We start from the raw sequence: 20,534 nt of genomic DNA, 5'->3' as shown, positions 1-20,534 counted from the left end.
CCAACTTTGGATATTTATGCTGAACTTTTTTGTAGGGAGGATTCTGTTCAGTGTGTTACTTGTATAAGCTGCATAAGCTTGATTATTGTACATAATAATTGTGCAATGTGTGTTACCCTGTAGTATACCAGCTGTAAGCTGATCTGGATGAAGGCGTCTGGGCTGACCCGGCATTTCTTGATCCGTCCTTTCCCAAACTCTCTGAATGGAAACACGTGACAGTCAACATCTTCTGCAAGCACCTGGGCAACAGCTAGAGAAGTGCTGACCTGAGCCTGAACCTGAAACACAGAGGACAAGATAGTAAAATGTACATTTTGGCTGAGAGTCAAAAGGCCCAGATGTTATCATACAGCTGCAGCTGCCATTCTACAAGGAAACAGCCCTTAAAGGAATGAACCCATTAAAAAAAACAAAAACAAAAACCCAGTCCAGTCGGGTTCACTTAGAACATTATACAAACATATACCAGAGAGACGAATGTTATCCTAGACCAGGAAAATGATATGTAAGAGAGTAAGAGTACCATTTCATTTTTAGATTAGATACCAATGAGAGAAGTAAGGCTGATTTCAGACAATGCTCTCAGAGCTGCATTAGGAAAATAAACTGCACACTGTTCTCACTCATAACTGCTGCCACTTTAACAGCACTCTTGGCAGGGTCCATTACTGTTTCATCCATTCTGATTTTGCATAATTCTTTGCAGGGTTGCAGAGTGTGTTCATGTTCGCAATTCATTCAAATTTGGCTTAAATCCAAATATATTAATTAAAAATGGACAAACTGCCTCAGAACTTTAAACCATGATTCTTGCACAGTCTTTGTACAAATCCAAAGCCCTGCATGGAGATTCAAAGCAGGTCTCATTTGACCTCTGGCCTCTCCTTCAAGGTCAAACACTGTCAAACCTTCATAAAATGTCTTGGCTTTACAACGCTTCTTAAATGACTGGAGACCACCAGTGCTACCTCTCAGCCTCCTCGGCGACACTCCTTTGGTGTCGATTTCAAGCTCCTACATCGCCTCAATCAGCAGAATGAAGTGATTTAACCCCCCATAGCAATGATGGAGCATCCAGCATCCATCCATTTAATGCTTCCTTTTGCTTGTCTCAGGATATAGAGTGATTAGTTGAATATTTTTTCTTACATAGAGTGATTCAGTTGTGTAAATGTGTTAATGAGAAGAGTAGAGAGCTTAATGTGATTCACAGTCATTTGTGTTGAGTTTGAGATTTCTCTGTTCCAGTTAGCGGTGCTGCTAGACTGACTAAAGGTAAATTGATAGCCCTGTATAGTCAGTCTTACCTTGATTCAGATGAGAGTGGAGAGGTGAGCTGTATTACTGTGTCCGTGTGCTTTTTGTTAATTGAGTTAATTTGGGGGAGTTTAAGTTCCACGTATAACGGGGGTCACTGTAAATGCAGTGCTCATCTCTGGGAACCCATAATGTCTGCTTACCTACCACCCTCCTTGACGCTTGAGTCAGACTATTTCACAAAACGAAAAAAATGAATTAGCTCACTCCTTTGTTGGACACGACATGCTCTCATGTCCTTTACATTTCCTGCTGAGATATTTTTAGAGCATACAGGAAAAGGAAAAGAAAAAAGAAACTCAAGCAAATAGATAGATAGATAAACACTGATCTTTTTTATTCTAATGCCAATATCCCGGAAAACAGAGCATTTCCTTCCTCTGGATTTTCTCCCTGACCCATTCTTTCAGGGAATCACAGTGCTCTATGTTTTTGTAGTTGTTTTTCCCTTCCCACATCTCTTGCATCTTCTCCATGTACTAGTACACAGTTAGGTAGGAGCTCTTGAGCTGCCACATAAATAATCTTCCAGAATAGGAACAATTGAATAAAAAAATATAATCTAAAATAAAAGAAAGTAATGCATTTAAACAATGACTGGAAAAAAGAAAGTGAAGCCAAGGAAAAGGCAAATGTGAAATTGAAAGTATTTAGTTCCATTATATGCAGACAGGAGGATGTGGGTGAAGGAAGTAAAAGTACAAACACATGCACACACACATGCACATAAAGGGACTTGACAAGACTGAAGTTGAGAGATTTGCCACACACGGAGAAGAGAGAGAGAGAAGGGAGAACAAAGGGAGACTGAAAAATATGAAAGCCAAAGCTGATGCAAAGCACTCCTACACTCCTTAAAAATGCCCCCCCTCTTAGTCAGTGATAACAAACAGAATCCAAAACCAAACCTTGGCATATATATCAAAACTGTAGGAGCAGGGGGATTTCCACTGAATGATACACAAGAGATTCCCAATATGAAAACACTAAACAGTGACATTTTAAAACACTGATTTCTGTGTTTTGGTGGATGAAGATTTGACACTTAAACTTGAACATCATCACTTGAACATCATTGAGGTCTGCAACATCACGATTGCATGCACCCTGTCCTCGGTCCTCTCCACTTTCACCATGAAATGACACACCAGAGACAACAAAACTGCAAATAAGGCATTTGCCTTTTCTGTTCAGTCGAGTTCTCACCCAACTCATCTGGATGTATGCGCACAATTTATAGCTAATGAGAATACAGAAAGCCCAATAAGGGCCAGGTCAAAGTGTTAAATGCCTACCTACTCCCTGTTGCACTTCATGGGTTTCTGTATATCTTATACCAACATCATGCATCCTGTATTACCTGTTTAAAATAAAACACTGCAACAGGCTGGTTGAGGAAGCAGGACAGGAGCCAAATGTGTTGTAAGAACAGCAAAGGCGTCTCTGCACTGACAGAGCTGACCCCAGACGCTCCTGAAAATGGTGACACCCCAGAGTCCCTGTGGGCGCTGCTCCTTTTGTGAAGTCATTAGAGTCCAATGAAATCTAAAGCTTGGAGGTATTACTCCTGTATTCATCTCTGTGGTGTAGCAAAATCATCTCTGTGATTTGGCTAATTGCATGATAAAGGTCAATGCAAAAAAACCCACGTGGATGCAATGCCCCAGGGCTTCACTGCTTTCAGGGCTTTTGAAAAGTCACTAACAGAACACCTGTCAGGTTTCAGTCCTGAGGGACATTCAACATTGCTGCAACACATTGATGATTGAAGTTTTGTGACTGGTAAGCAGACCTTTAAGAACAATGCAAAAGTGCTGCTTACTGAGCAGGTTCACATGGTCAGACTCTCCAAATTCACCATGATCACGTCAGACGGCAAGTCCCTCTCGCTAAGAAGGACTGCTGTGATTTAATCTATTCCAAACCACAAACAGACAATGATGACATTTCTTTGCATGACATATTGCTGTAGATGCATACCAAACTATGCAACGTGAGTGGCTCCACTGTCAATGATACATGGGAGGTGGACCCACTGCACACAACAGACAACATGTGACTAATGACACATGCTTTCACAGACCTAAAACTGACACTGCAGACTGCACCAAGTTATGGATTATCCATCATCAATCCTAGCTAATCTGTGGCCTCTGTTTTATCACTGAAGCACAGAGTGATAGCAAAGACCAGCGGTATAGTTCTCGTCCAAAACAGAATTAGCAGCCAAAAGAGACATTCGAGCTTCATGTGACCTTGTGAGCTACTCCGACTCAAGACTTTTGGTACCATACTGTGTATCACTGATCCATCTAGAGCAAAGACACATGACTGTATGGCTGTATGACCTATAGAATAACAGGTCTGGTCAGCTCAGACCTTGTGGTCTTTGTGAATGGCTCAGCATCACACAACCCAGACACTGAGTTTAGCTGGAAAATCAGCTGATTAGCTTAAGCTGGCATCAACCCCAACATAAGAAATCACATGGGGCTGTATGTGACCCAAGCACACAAGCTGTAAACGACAGCTTGTAAATGATTCAGGGAATCACTGCACATCACTTCACTTTATTGTTATTGATATTTATATTTAAAAACTGCAATACTGTAATTTTTTGCTGCTCATTCCTGTGCAATCTGCCCTCCCGTCATATTTCTTTTCAAGATTTTCTTATTTAATCACTAGTGTGCATATATTTATATTTATAGATACATATATATTTAGTCATCTTTTCTCTTTTACCATGTCTCTCTAATATTTTGCTCCTTACTATTTTTCTATTTTTTTTATTATTTTATTTTATTTTATTATATTTTCTCCTACTGTATCATGCTGCTGAGTGACTGCTGCTCGTCAAACACATTTCATTGCAATGTTGACCCTGTGCTAACTTGCATATGACAAATAAAACTGAAAACTGAAACCTGTAATATGTTATAAACTACAGCCATTTTTAAAGATAGAGTTGGACAGAATATGAAACCATATCTTTAACACCAAAAGAGCACAACAGAAAGCTGCCACAGACTAGGACTGTGGGGAAAACAGCAGGGACTTGCAGAACAGGTGAGGCATGGTATGGCCCTCGTAGAAAAACCAAACAAAAACATGTCTATGAGAACTTTTCTCCTCATTATACTAAACTGAGGGACCAATATCAGTACTACACTAAATGTAGAGGAAGGTGTGTTTTGACTCATCTAACATCTGTGTACTGTGATTAAGTAAAATCCTGTGCAAAGAGCGTGTGTGCAAAAATGGGATACAATGGCAACAATAAAGGTCAGGATACACTTTGTTCTGCATTATCAACAAACAATGAATCCACACAGTGGATATAAAGGAGCCATTATTTTCCCCGTTTATCCGTGCCATATTAACCTTTGGAAAAGGGTTTTCCTTTCAATAAATCTCAGAAAACCACTGTGGTTTTAATGCTCTGTCCGTGCCCAAACCCTGTAAATCGTTAAGCTGGTAATAATTCTTTTTCATTTGCATTTCAAATTTTATTTTTAGATTAAAAGGAATTTCAGCAAAAAAGTACCAGTCCAAATGAAGACTGTGTGCCAACAGACTATCTCAGAAAATGATATGCTGGTATCACCTGATACGTATTGTTGCTCGACTACAGCTGCGATGTTTTCATGTAATGATGTAATGGTGTAAAGTAACTGGATCTTTGATGTGTATGCTACAGAAAGGAAGTTTCTCTCCCACTGAGGAAATTGTAAAAAATCAGAAAGTCAAATGAGTGAAGCTTTGAGGTTGGAGTTAAACCAGAACTACTCACCATATGATAAAACATCCAAACTACCACATAATTCTTACAAGAAAATAAACTAACTACACTTTCCAAAACGAAACCAAAATCATAGGAAAGGCTCAGATATTATATACAAGTTGTGGCTTCCACAGAAAAAGACACTTCAGAGTCTAAACTGGTGGTATTGTGACATGAAAGCACAGAGTGGAAGGGAGATGAAGAAAGTCCCCGCCTGCTCCATTAAGACTTTCATAACTGGGTCACGCTCACTTGGGAAAGGTGGGACTTTTCCAATACAGGAAAACACCTCAGTCCCCAGAATGAGAGCGTGGGTGTTTGCTTAGCTACAGCATGCCTGACCAATATTTCCACTAACCAATACAGACACTGAAAACCAATTACACGTGTACTGTACATACACATATGACACCTCCTCCACCACATCTTCAACAGTGTTTGTCAGGCCGTCCTGTGCTATTAACCACTGTTTGTTTTTTTGTTTGTTTCCTCCCTTCAGCTGGTTGACTGTGCACTTTCTGGATGAATGAGTAAGATTCAATCTGGAGTTTCTCAAAAAAACACAACAACCTCCAACCACAACAACAACTATTAATAATAAAATAAATGAATAACATCTGTCTACAACCTTAAACAACAACAACACCTTTTATTTCATTTAGTCAACTTTCCACATGTAGATGTGTCAGTAAATTATTAACAGATCTACCATAAAACCCTCGTGCTGCAGAGTCTATTCTAGTGCACAATCAACAGGTTTTATGCAGCAAACAGGAAGAGGCCACTGCAGCACTAATGACACTAATGCATCTGTTATAGGAAGACAAAAGAGGCTCGTACCGATGATCCAAAAAAAACAGCTGCGAGGTGCGTGAAATCGGTTGGAGGTACATGACACCTAATAACCCCTGGAGGGGGTTTTAGAGAATGTGTGCCTCCAAGCTGCAGCTGCTTTCTGTGCAGCTAATCAGATCCAAATATTTAGGACTACTGTCACACTGTAAGCAGGACTGAAAGGCGTGATGTTGCGTCTTACTATTGGGGAAAAGAAAAATTCAGCGCCGGTCACTTTGGTTCCCATAACAGTTTCTCCGTACACTCCTTACACTTCACTCATAAACCTTCATGCATTTTTAAACAATGTCTTTTTATTAAATGTTTTTCCTTTTATATAAACAGAAAGAAAAGAGAATGATTACAGATGATCTGTACATTTGGTTTAAGTCGCCCGTACATTTAGGCAGTAGTGATGTGTTGGTCGCGAACGAAACGGCTCTTAGAGCCGGATCTTTGACGTGAACGACGCAAGCCGGCTCCTTATTGGGAGCCGTTTTTTTTCTTTTTCTTTCTCTCACCCTCTCTCTTGCACCTTTTTTTCGCTTCACTCTGCACGAGCCTTGTGCCTTGTGCTGGGCAGAGGGGTGAGGGGCGGTAGTTACACTCAGTAGCACAGGAACAGAGCGGGAGGGAGAGAGAGAAAGCCAGGGACAACAACGTCACATTAGAAAGGTATAGTAATCATCCACAACTATTTTCAGTTGCAGATGATAAAGGATTCAGAAAGTTTATTCATGCAGGCCCATATGACAGAGAATGTGCATGTTCTTTTTGTTTTCATATTTTAATTTATATTTAATTGTGTTGTGGTTTGCAGTGTTTTGTGTTGTTTCACTTTAAATTTGTTTAAAAGGAAAAAGCTGAAAATTTAAATAGTTAAAAGTTGAAATGTGAATAGTTGATTTTTGTATTATATGATTTATTTATTACATTTTATGTGGAGTGAATAAATAAAAGTATATTTACGGTGGCCCCTACAGACAAAGCACGTACAAACTTCAAAACACATAAAAAACACGTACAAAAGTCAACAGAAGTGCTCCAGGATGCTAGGGGGCAGTGTTGAGCTTTTGTTACCTAGTGGCTACACAAGCCAGCAAGTACCAACGACCGGATTTGGTGTGTGGTAATAACAGGTAAATGAACTTTTTTTTAATTATTTGACTATATATGAATGCTTGTGTATAAATACACAAACAATACACATATGCTTTCATGCTTTCAATTGTGTAATTTAAGTGATCCAGGTAGCTCTGTTTTGAAGTTCAGTTAACGCTAAAAATGTGTTTTGGAGTTTGTACATGCTTTGCCTCTAGGGGCCACCACATATATTTATATATAAACATATATAAATAAAAACCACTTTTTTTTTTTTTTACATTAGTAATTCCTTTTGTGCATAATTTTATATTATTGTTAATAATAAATTAATTAAAGCAACAAAACAACCTGAAGAGCCGGTTGGGAGCCGAAAGAGACAGTTCTCTAAAAAGAGCCTTAAATCCCATCACTATTAGGCTTTGAAATAAAAGGCGGAGAAAAAAGAAAAAAGGGAAATAAAAAGAAGAAAAAAAGCGAAATATAAACATATGTATGATATTTGCCAAGGTAACATAATCCCTGCAAAATAATCCCATTCATTCCCACCCAGGTCACTGCCATAGACCTGTACACTGTATTTCCACACCTGACATTAGAGAGTTTGCTGAAAAATTCTTATAGATTTTGAAATGCATCAAGGAAAGGACCCTGCATACTTTGAAATTTTCCAGTACAGTTCTGGAGCGAGTGTCTTATTTTTTCTAGTTTTAGACACGCCATGAGGTCACATAACCACTGTTTGTGAGTGGGGGGGGGGGGGGGGGGGCAGCATCCCACCACCTCAGTAGGATTGCCCAACAGAACGATAATGGCTGTTTTAGAGGCCAGTAGAAGCACCTCATTCCCACTGATGCTGATCCCAGGGTCACACTCAGAGTCCAGCACAGGGTATGAAAAACGTCCAGCACTGAACAAGATTGGGACAAGGCCAGTAGATGTGGATCAGTGAGGCTTCAGCAGTTTTGCATCTGTCACAATATGGAGTGATTTCAGGATAGATAATCTGGATTTTGAGAAATGGGCTCTATGCACCACTTTGAACTGGATTTAACAGTGGCGGGCACATAATGATGTTTTAGTATAGAGGCCCATGTTTCGTCAGAGAATGTCATGTTTAAGTCTTCTTCCCACAGTGTCTTGAGCTTGGATGGAGACGTATGTGTCAAATTTAACATTTTATTGTAAAGCAGGGAAATCAGCCCTGTGTTGGTTGGATAGAGTTGTAGGATAGTTTCTAATCATGTAGGCTCTAGTGGAGGCTTGAGCCTGAAGTCTGGGAACAAATAAAGTTCTTGACTTGCAAGTATCTGAAAAAGTGTATTGGTGGTACACTATATTTAATCCTAAGTGGGTGATCGTGGCTCAAGAGTTGGGAGTTCGCCTTGTAATCAGAAGGTTGCCGGTTCGAGCACCGGCTAGGACAGTCTCGGTCGTTGTGTCCTTGGGCAAGACACTTCACCCGTTACCTACTGGTGGTGGTCAGAGGGCCCGGTGGCGCCAGTGTCCGGCAGCCTCGCCTCTGTCAGTGCGCCCCAGGGTGCATAGTTACAATGTAGCTGCCATCACCAGTGTGTGGATGACTGGATGTGTGAAGCGCTTTGGGGTCCTTAGGGACTAGTAAAGCGCTATATAAATACAGGCCATTTACCATTTTTACCATTTAATGGCAAGTTGTTCAAATGATGCCAGTTTGTTGGCTATGAATAGGTCCTTGAAGAAAGTTATTCCACTTCTGTGCCGCTCCACAAACCCAGCGTCCTGGATAGAAGGTTTAAAGAGATAGTTAGATGCAATGGAGCTGAGAAGTCACAGAGTTTAAAGTATTTCCTAAACTTGTCCCATATTTTTAATGAGTATACCATTACAGGGTTGTGGATGGAGTTGAATGAAGAGGATAAGAGTGGAGAGCAAAGTGCTGCTGGTAAGGATATAATATTGTCACTATGCAGTTCCATAGTCACCCAGTCAGGACAACCACTCCGATCTTGGTAAAAATACCAGAACACCAAACATCGTATGTTAGCAGCCCAATAATAGAAACGAAAGCTGGGAAGTGCAAACCCACCCTCAATTTTAGATTTTTGAAGATGCACCTTATTAAGCCTTGGACGTTCACCCTGCCATAAGTAAGATGAGATGACAGAGACTAGCTCACTGAAAAACGTGTCAGGGATGAAAATGGGTATAAAGATAGAATGGTCATTTTAATTGAATTGATACATCACACCAGAGACAGAGTGGTGTCCAGTGGGTGAGGGACGGCTTCACTTGGTTCAGCAATGCACTCACATTTTCTTTGGAAAGGTTTCTGTTTTTTTTGTCATTGTGATTCCCAAATATGGACATTTTTCCTTTCAAATTTGAAGGGAAAACTCGTGAAGTCTAACATACTTGCTTTGCTACTTAACAGGAAGAGCTCACTTTGTGTGTGAATGTGTGAAAGACTGAATGTGGTGTAAAGCGCTTTGGGGTCCCTTAGGGACTGAGTAAAGCACCATACAAATACAGGCCATTTACCATTTGTGTTCAATAGAGAAATGGGTCTATAGGAGGCACATTCCAACAGATCTTTTCCTTTCTTTGCATTAAGTGTAATACCGGCTTCACAGAATGACTGAGGAAGAGATCTGGTGGAATTTCAGAAATGTCAAGTTTAGCTCAGATATCAGTAATTGAATTGCAGCCAGTTTGGGACTGAGGTGTAAAGCTGTGAGTAAAAAAAAGAAAATCCCTGAATACTTCGTTTATTTTTCATGATCTGTGACTATGTTGATATATTGTCGAATTTTAAGAATACTTTGCCTTGCCCTAGAACCTTTTGGAAGGCTCGCCAGTAATTTATCGGGTTTGTCACCGTGCATATAAAATTTTGATTTTATGTATGAATAGGCGTTCAGTCTAGTACCTTGTACTAGAGTGAATTAGCGCTTTTAAAATATTTCATGATTCTGTTTGAGAGCATACTGTTCATCGGTCTCCTTCATTTGTTGCATTAACGCTTGGACACTGTCAGCATGGACGCCCACACAAACGCAAAGCAGGAGATGAAGCATCGCTGAATATGTTTCCAAACCAACTTCATTCTAAGCCAAAGACTAGAAAACATGGTGAAGCAAATCTGCCCTTTGGTTTCACCTGCACAAGTGCCGAGGTAGGTCTCCCTGCAGAATTGGTTTTCCCTTCGTCGGGAGCAGCGCTGGGCTGTTTAAATCACGGACAAACAGAATCCCACATTCTTGATTTTTAGTTCACAAACACTTGTTGTAACGACTAACTACTCCTGACATGTTGGAGATGTTAGCTCTTTATACAGTAAAGTTACAGTGGGATACAAATAACATCAGGCTGGATCCTGCCACGATTTGTTCCAATTTTTTTTTTGTTTTGTTTTACATTTTTCTTGTAAAACAAAAAGGGGCCTAGCAAAAAAAGTTTGGGAACCACTGCATTAACCTTTTTCTTTCATAGGTGGACTGTTTTTTTAATTCTTGCTGAATAAGCAATAATCTGGCCTCTGATATACGCCTTAAAGGCATCCCATACGACAAGGCTGGAAGTTTCTGGGGGAGAGTTGGTGGCGTATCTCATCCTTTACAAAATTTTCATCTGACAGAAGGGTCGAGTTGAAGTGCCACTGTGCAGCTTTAACAGGAGGATGTGAAAGAGACAGAGTAAGAGGGGCGTGATCTGAAATAACTATGCTCTGGTAGGCACAGGAGTGGACCTGCTGCAGATAATTAGTGTCAATGATAAAGTAATCAATTCTTGAGTATGTATGGTGCACATGTGAAAAATAGGAGTAATCTCTTTCATGAGGAATTAGGGTACGCCAAGCATCACACACTCCATATCCTGATAGAAAGGCATGAATGACAGATGCTTAGAACATTACTCTTAGTGGATGAGCGATCCACGATTAACCAGCAGTTAAAATCACCCCCCAGAAAAACAGATATTTAAATCGGGTAGAGAGGAGAACAGTTGTTTAAAGAAATTGTTGTTCAATTCAATTCAATTCAATTCAATTTTATTTATATAGCGCCAAATCACAACAAATGTCGCCTCAAGGCGCTTCATAGATACAGAGAAAAGCCCAACAATCATATGACCCCCTATGAGCAGCACTTTGGCGACAGTGGGAAGGAAAAACTCCCTTTTAACAGGAAGAAACCTCCGGCAGAACCAGGCTCAGGGAGGGGCGGGGCCATCTGCTGTGATTGGTTGGGGTGAGAGAAGGAAGACAGGATAAAGACATGCTGTGGAAGAGAGACAGAGATTAATAACAGATATGATTCAATACAGAGAGGTCTGTTAACACATAGTGAGTGAGAAAGGTGACTGGAAAGGAAAAACTCAATGCATCATGGGAATCCCCCGGCAGCCTACATCTATTGCAGCATAACTAAGGGAGGATTCAGGGTCACCTGGTCCAGCCCTAACTATATGCTTTAGCGAAAAGGAAAGTTTTAAGCCTAATCTTAAAAGTAGAGATAGTGTCTGTCTCCCGAATCCAAACTGGAAGCTGGTTCCACAGAAGAGGGGCCTGAAAACTGAAGGCTCTCCCTCCCATTCTACTTTTAAATACTCTAGGAACAACAAGTAGGCCTGCAGAGTGAGAGCGAAGTGCTCTAATAGGGTGATATGGTACTACAAGGTCATTAAGATAAGATGGGGCCTGATTATTTAAGACCTTGTATGTGAGGAGCAGGATTTTGAATTCAATTCTGGATTTAACAGGAAGCCAATGAAGGGAAGCCAAAACAGGAGAAATATGCTCTCTCTTTCTAGTCCCTGTCAGGACTCTTGCTGCAGCATTTTGGATTAACTGAAGGCTTTTCAGTGAGTTTTTTGGACATCCTGATAATAATGAATTGCAGTTGTCATCTGTATTAGGAGCATACACATTTACTAGGGCAACAAGACTGTTATATAGTTTTCCACTGACTATGACATATCTGCCATATATGTCTGCTACGACATTGTGGGGCTCAAAGGGAATGTTCTGCCTGACCATACAGAGACCCCACGTGCCCTAGCTTGGAAAAGTGAGTGAGAACACTGGCCCCTCCAACGGGAGACGAGACGGACATTATCAGAGGCCCTGAGGTGGGTCTCCTGCAGGAAAGCCACGTCAGCGTTATGGAGTTTAACATGTGAGAAAACCATCCTTCTCTTGACTAGATGATTTTGGACGTTTAAAACTCCAACTTAGAAAGTTTAACTGCAGACTCATCGGATTTATAGAGCAAAGACAATATGCACACTGGCCTTAGATGATAAGGACAGAACTTTACAGTGGGTGGAAATTAGCTCAGAACACGTGAAAAAGAAAAGAACAAGAACGAACGGCGAGTTCTTCAAACTTAACATATTTAAAGTGTAACTCCTCCCGTCTATGTTAGCAACAACCTAGGTGTTGAAGCAATCTAACCACTGCTCCGGTGGCCATAGGATGGTAAGCTGAAACCCCTTATCTTACTGTTAAGTTTTGAACCTGTGTATCAGCCAGAGTCCAAGTATTTAAACAAACAAAAAGAGGCAGATATAGTTACCTTCATGTGTTTTAATGGAGTGTGAGCTTATCTCGTTTTCTTGGCTGTGAAGTGATGTGCTCCAAATAGCACAGCAACAAGAATGTGGCTGACAGATCCGCACACACTTTTCATTTTAATGAGAGTAAATTAATTTCCAGCCTGTCTGAGCGTGACTGTGTTGCCAAGTGTCACGATTTGGCTGTGTGCAGGCTGGATGAGGACCCAATCGCAAACTCACGGAGACAGGAATGAACTCAAAATTCACAGCTTCATTGCTGGACAGCAAAACCGTACAAACTAAACTGGGAAACTATAACGTAATAGACGGAGAAACACACGGCCATGAATGTGGGAGAATGTGACGCAGAACTGAGGGAGCCGCAGACATAAATGCACAGAGGGTTAACGAGGGAAGTGGGAGCACACGGGGAACACAGGTGACACTGATAATCATAACAAGACACGGCAGGAGTAACACAACACTGACGGGAGACTGTCAAAGTAAAACAGGAAGTACACAGAGGTTCAGACAGGAGGGGAGAGCACGGACATAATGGGCTGGGAAAACATGGAATAAAACACAAGGAGGGGAGACGAGGGCTCACAGATACACAGAGGGGCACACAGGGGTAATCAAATAAGGAACATCTTAACAGAACCCAGGAACCACGGCATAAATAAAGAACAAAATACAAAACACACAAAAACTAAGAATACTGGGCCAACATGGGCCAGGACCATGACAGCCAAGTAAATACTGGAGGACTAGCATGTGTCAATTACAGTCCTGCCAATTTCTATTCATGGACTTTGGTTTAATTTATTCTGCTAATGGCATTCACTCATTTGATGTGCCAGTTTCAATCACCCTCACAACACTGCCACGAGAAAAACATTTTGCTCCATGAAATACAGAAAAAAAAGAGTTACGGCTACTGTAAAAACTACATTTTAACTTTTTGACATAATTACACATCCAGCTCTGGATAAAAAACTCTTGTGACGCTGGTGTTTAAAGTACAAAATCACACAGCAAATCCAGCATGTCCAAATTAACACTGGTGGATTTGATTTCAACACTATTAAAGTGTCTATATGGGTCCACACCAGAGAGTGTTAATTTTACTCTTTTTGGAGAGTTGGTACGTTAACTCTGATTTAGTGTTAAACACGCAAGCTTTTTTTCAAGGCTGTGGTATTTGCTGCAAACAATACCTTTCAGCTAGCTAAAACAGAATATTATGCTATCAGCGAGCAACATGGCTAATGCCTTCCACACAGCTTTGTCTCAACTCCAAAGAGCCACAGAAGTAAAAGCTAATAATAATAATTGAAACAATCTTTGAAAAAAGGAGTCTGTGAATTTACTCTATTGGTGTCATAGCCCCTGTAGGAGTTCAGAGTTAAGAGGTCAAGAGTTAATGTTTCCATTGTAACACCTCCAGATTTGACATAGAAACACTCATTTTTAACACTCGATTTTAACTACTATCATTTTACACCTCAGAGTTACATTAAAAGAATGTGACTCTACTTAGAGTAAAATTAACTCTACTTTTGCAAGAAGACTACTAACACCAAAACATTTAACACTTTTGAATTTGCTGTGCATAAAGGGTGTGATTTTCTTGTTTTCTTTCTTTTAGAGCGGTCGGTTGCCGGGCTCATCACCATCCACATCCAGTTCAAGAAAACCTTTCATTTGATGCGGTTAGGGGACAAAAACTTTGAATGGCACAACTGGAGTCTTTCCTTATACTGTAGATTTTTCTCTGAGAAGAGAAAATATTCCATTTTTAAAATACCAAATAATGTTGCATTTTAGACAAAGTGTGGACAAAATTCAAGTAAGAATATGCCAAAATCATTTAAAAGTTCAGTTTTATAACTTCAGAACATTGTTTTTAATGCATTGTACTTGTTTTCAAACTCATCCATTAGTCTGATTTTTTTAATCCTGTTTAATCAGCTGTTAAATTGGTTGCTGGGAAAGGATTAGACCTGTCATACCATCTTACTGTGATGTTCCTTTTAACCTGCAGTAGTTTAGAGGACAAATTATTTTGTGCACTCTCATTTCCATCCTGAATGTGAGAGCAGTGGCAGCACTTTGCAAACAATAAATAATAGGATGCAGTTTCACGCACCTCCATTGAATAACATGCTGGGCTTCCTCTCTGTCAGGATGTCAGTGGGTGGGGGAGATATCATGGAATAAAAATATTAAATGTACGCCACATTTTTGATCTCAAAAAAATAAAAGGGGGGGTGATACGTGCTGCTCATGAACGGTAGTCACTGCTGCAGCCCCAGAGTGGAGCCACAGGTCTTAGACAGGAAGGCTTAATGGCATCTGAAATCCTTCAATTGTTTCCACTGACACAGATCAACATTTTTACAGTTGTAAATGCTGCAACGGCCTTCAATATTTTTTGCTTTATTAAAACACTTGCAAAGGCAGAGGGAGCACTACAGAAACACTGTTTTACTGCTAGCATAGAGAAACTGGAACAAAGTTCATTAAAAAGAAAAAGGAAAACCAGAGTGAAAACAACTCGAGTAAAGCACAGTTGTCTGATACATCAAATCAATTTATTTATATAGCACTTTTCACAGGATAAAAACCACAAAGTGCTTCACAGTAATATAAAACAGAGATACATAAAATACATTAATAATCAAACATACAGCACAAATCTAATTAAAAGCCAATCTAAATAAATGAGTCTTAAGCTGTTTTTTAAAAGAATAAATACAATCAAGGCAACGTAATGATGGAGGGAGAGACTTCCACAGCCTGGGGGCCACCGCTCTAAAAGATCTATCTCCTCTGGTCTTAAAATGTTCATGGGACTACCAACAGCCTTTGATTAGATGATCTCAGGCTGCGAGAGGGAGCGTGGGGTTCTAAAAGATCAGAAATGTAGGCAGGGGCATCACAATTCAAAGCTTTAAAAGTCAGTACCAAGATTTTAAAATGAATTCTGAAATGTACTGGAAGCCAGTGTAATGAACGTAACACTGGTGTAATGTGCTCTCTTTTTCGTGTCTTAGTTAAAAGCCTTGCAGCAGCATTCTGGACTAACTGGAGAAGGTTAAGATTCCTTTTGCTCAAACAAAGAAAAAGACTGTTACAATAATCTAAGCGAGATGAAGTAAAAGCATGAATAACCATTTCTAACTCAGACAGCAAAGTTCACAGTTTGGAGATGTTTCTTAGCTGAAAAAGGCAGTTCCTAATTAACTGGCGAGAGTGTTGTTCTAGGGACATGGCAGAATCAAAGATCACACCAAGGTACCTGAGGCTCAGGTGAACAGATGAGCCAAGAGAACCAAGATGTTGTTTGATTAGAGATATCTGGTTGTCGGGGGCAATAATTAATGTTTCTGACTTCTCAGAGTTCAACTGTAAGTAGTTGTCACCAAGCCACTGTTCAATGGAAGCTAAACATTTAATTAAAGTGGACAGTTTATGGACTTCCATCAGCTTAAAAGAGCAATATCATCAGCATAGAAGTGATAAGATACCTCAGGGAACTGCCTAATTATAGGTCCTAGAGGTAACATGTACAAAAGAAAAAGAATAGGACCCAGAACTGTGGAGAAGGCAAACGAACTCAACAACTTCTTCAACAGGTTTGACCAGCCCACAACCCCCCCACCCTCACCCTCACCTTTACTACAGAGCCCTCTCCCCACTCTCCTTCCTCCCTCGCTTCCCCCCTTCCTGATATTATGATGACACCCCCCTCCTCCAATCCCTCTCTCAACAGCAAGACATCTTCCCCCCCCCTCCTTCCAATCATCTCCCAGTGTCACAGTGGATCAGGTCAGGAGACAACTGAGGAAGCTTCGCCCCAGAAAGGCAGCAGGTCCAGACAAGGTGTGTCCTAGGATGCTAAAGGCATGTACTGCTGAACTTGGGGAGCTGCTACAACGAGTCTTCAATCTTAGTCTGCGACTGGGGAGAGTGCCCGCCCTATGGAAGACATCCTGCATCGTCCCGGTCCCCAAAAGGAACCGGCCCAATGAGCTGAATGACTTCCGACCGGTGGCACTGACATCACATCTTATGAAGACTCTAGAGCAGCTCTTCCTCAACCTCCTCCGACCACAGGTACAACATGCCCAGGACCCACTACAGTTCGCCTACAAGGCGGATGTCGGAGTGGAGGATGCCATCCTGTACCTCCTGCATAGAGCCCACTCACACCTGGATGGGGGAAAAGGCACGGTCAGGATCCTGTTTCTTGACTTTTCCAGTGCCTTTAATACCATCCGGCCCTGTCTGCTTCAGGAAAAACTGAACAGGATGGAGGTGGACCCCTGCCTGGTCATTTGGATCTCCGACTACCTCTGACAGGCCACAGTACGTCAGGCTGAAGGACATCACGTCTGACACTGTGGTCAGCAGCACAGGAGCACCACAGGGAACTGTGCTGTCCCCTCTTCTCTTCACCCTCTACACCTCTGACTACAACTCTGAATTATGCCACATTCAGAAGTTTGCAGACGACACAGCCATCATGGGGTGTATCTGGGATAATCAGGAAGAGGAGTACAGAAGTCTGGTGAGGAACTTTGTCGCATGGAGTCACACAAACCACCTGCAACTCAACACCTCAAAGACTAAGGAACTGGTTGTGGACTTTGGGAGGTCCAGAGAAGGTCCACTGCCGGTTCAGATAGAGGGGGAGGAGGTGGTCAACAAGTACAAGTACCTCGGGCTGTGGGTGGACAACAAACTGGACTGCTCATGCAACACAGAGCACCTGTACAAAAAAGCCCAAAGCCGACTGTACTTCCTCAGGAGGCTGAGGTCTTTTAACATCTGCAGGAAGCTCCTGAGGATGTTTTACCAGTCGGTGGTTGCTGGAGTACTTTTCTATGCTGTGGTGTGCTGGGGGAGCAGCACAGCAAAGAAGGACTCATCCGGGCTGGAGAAACTGATCAGGAAGGCTGGCTCTGTGGTCGGCATGAAGCTGGACACTCTGGTGACAGTGGCAGAGAAAAGGACACTAAAGAAACTGCTGGACATTATGGACAATGCTGGGCATCCTCTGCACACGGCCATAAACAACCAGAAGAGTCTGTTCAGTGACAGGTTGCTTCTCCCAAAGACAAGAACCAACAGACTTAAAAACTCCTTTGTCCCACACGCCATCAAACTGTTTAACTCCTCTCTGGGGGGGAGAGGGAGGGGAAACAGGAGGACAAAGGAGGGGGGAACAACTAAGCTGTAGTGCCTCTTTACTTCACTGTGCAATTACCTTTTGTGCAATACTTTTTGTTAATAGTCAACGGTGCAATAGACCTCAATACTTGAAATGTGCAATTCACTTGTATTTTTATTCCTATTTATTCTATTTATCCCCTTTGTATATTTTATTTATATATGTCTCTGTATTTATATATGTGTGTGTATATATATATATATATATATATATATATATATATATATATATATAATATTCTGTAACTCTGTAACTCTGTAACTTCTGTCGGTGCTGTGCTTTTTTGGAAACCGAATTTCCCAGAGGAACCCACCCGAGGGATTAATAAAGTTTTATCTTATCTTATCTTATCTTATCTTATCTTATCTTATCTTAAGTAAGGTGGAGCCTGTGAACTTCGAGTTTAGTTGATTTCCAAAGGCGTTCTACTTTCCTACAGATTCTTCTGACCTTCCTTACGTCATCATTTATCCACGGATGAGCTCTTTTTGAGGCAGCAATGACAGATTTCATAGGTGCCACTGAATTTAAAATTTCCAAGCAGTGATTATTAAAACACTGTGTAGCAACATCAGCATCAGTGCAGCCACTGATCACATGAGGGTCCAACATATTAGAAAACTTCAAAGCATTTAAGCTTTATAAACCGCTTATGGAACATGAGATTAGAAGGTGGTGCGTACAGAGGGAAGGTAAGACTAAAAGTAACACAGGAATGGTCACTCACCTGTACGTCTTTAACACAGACATTAGTTATGTCTAAGCCAAGAGAAAACACAAGGTCCAAGGTGTGGCCTTTAACATGGGTGGGTCCAGAGACATGCTGAATGAAACTAAAAGAGCTACAGCTAAGATCATCCACGTGGAGGTTGAAATCTCCAATCATTAAGACGTTCTCCAGTTTAATAATGGAAGATAATAAGTCCATAAAATCTTTAATGAAAACACCAGCGGGGCCGGGATGGCGGTAAATTACAACACAATAAATTATATCTGAAGAACCAACCTTAAGAAGTTGTGACTCAAAGGAAGGGAAAAACTCAGAGTCCATAGTCCTGCAAGAGAAATTGTCTCGGTGAACAGTGACCAGACCACCACCACGACGGTCCAAACGCAGAGTCCCGATGAAGCGACAGTTCATTAAGGTGGATACATTCATGAGAAACATGAAGTCCAGACTATTACTGCTAAAAAAGTCATTCATCCATCCATCCATCCATCCATCCATCCATCTTCACCCGCTTTATCCGAGGCCGGGTCGTGGGGGCAGCAGCCTAAGCAAAGAGGCCCAGACCTCCCTCTCCCCAGCCACCTCCTCCAGCTTATCCGGGGGGACACCAAGGCGTTCCCAGGCCAGCCGAGAGATATAATCTCTCCAGCGTGTCCAGGGTCTGCCCCGGGGCCTCCTCCCGGTGGGACATGCCTGGAACACCTCACCCAGGAGGCGCCCAGGGGGCATCCTTGTCAGATGCCCAAACCACCTCAGCTGCCTCCTTTCGATGTGGAGCAGCAGCGGCTCTACTCTGAGCCCCTCCCGGATGGCCGAACTTCTCACCCTATCTCTAAGGGAGAGGCCAGCCACCCTTCGGAGGAAGCTCATTTCCGCCGCTTGTATCCGCGATCTCGTTCTTTCGGTCACTACCCACAGCTCGTGGCCATAGGTGAGGGTAGGGACGTAGATCGACCGGTAAATTGAGAGCTTCGCTTTTACACTCAGCTCCCTCTTCACCACGACGGACCGGTGCAGCGTCTGCATTACTGCAGCTGCAGCCCCAATCCGTCTGTCGATCTCCGGCTCCCTTCTCCCATCACTCGCGAACAAGACCCCGAGATACTTGAACTCCTCCACTTGGGGCAGGAACTCATCCCCGACCCGGAGTGGGCACTCCACCCTTCTCCGGCTGAGAACCATGGCGTCAGATTTGGAGGTGCTGATCCTCATTCCCGCTGCTTCACACTCGGCTGCGAACCACTCCAGTGCGAGCTGGAGGCCCTCACCCGATGAAGCCAACAGAACCACATCATCCGCAAAAATCAGAGATGAGATTCTGAGGCCACCAAAGCGAAAGCCCTCCGCCACTTGGCTGCGCCTAGAAATCCTGTCCATAAAAATTATGAACAGAACCGGTGACAAAGCCCATCACCCACCGGGAACATTCAGTACAAATGAATTGTTGGCTATGGAGCGAGCGTTTAGGAGAGCGATCTGACAGGCTGATGTCATCAACAGCTGATTGACGGGGAATTGACAGCAGACACCTGGAAAGAGGACGTAGTCTCCCGGTACCCCTAGCTGTGGAACTGTGGTCTTGAAGAATGATAGGCCAAAGTGAAAACATCCCGCATCTCCAGACTTTTCATCGCCCGTAATGAAAAGGCCACTTCGGCCACTCCATATTTACGGGTCGTACTTCCATGAATCGGACCTCTGGTGGAATATAGGCGATACCACTCTGCCGCGGACGGATCACCTCTCAGGAACATACTGCCTACCCCTGCTTACTTCGCACAGGAGACGCTACAGGAAACGGGGTAAGCAGAGCTGAGGAATATTATTCTGAAAGCAAACAATTTCAGAATAATATTCCTCAACATAAAAACGCTGTATCGTGCAGAGAAGAAGGAAACATGATCAAGAAATGCCGAAGCCAACCCAGGATTGTTCCAAGAATGGAACAACATTCCTTCCCGAAAGTCCAGCAGCCGGTCAACCAATTTCAAGCG

The 20,534-nt window shown here is 42.1% G+C and overlaps 1 pseudogene across 1 annotated transcript in view; it reads right to left on the bottom strand.

The window, feature by feature from the left end:
* Positions 1-234: 234 nt before the first annotated feature.
* Positions 235-20,534, bottom strand: part of LOC148094713 (carnitine O-palmitoyltransferase 1, liver isoform-like) — a 35,003-nt pseudogene continuing 14,703 nt past the window's right edge. The window contains exon 5 of the transcript XR_015718451.1: positions 235-281. The product of XR_015718451.1 is annotated as a carnitine O-palmitoyltransferase 1, liver isoform-like (transcript). The remainder of the gene's footprint in view (positions 282-20,534) is intronic.

Source organism: Neolamprologus brichardi, unplaced genomic scaffold (genome assembly GCF_056152115.1).
Source record: "Neolamprologus brichardi isolate AB-2024 unplaced genomic scaffold, ASM5615211v1 NODE_ptg000031l+_length_7269946_cov_1, whole genome shotgun sequence".
NCBI lineage: Eukaryota > Metazoa > Chordata > Actinopteri > Cichliformes > Cichlidae > Neolamprologus > Neolamprologus brichardi.
This window is presented reverse-complemented; position numbering and strand designations above follow the sequence as displayed.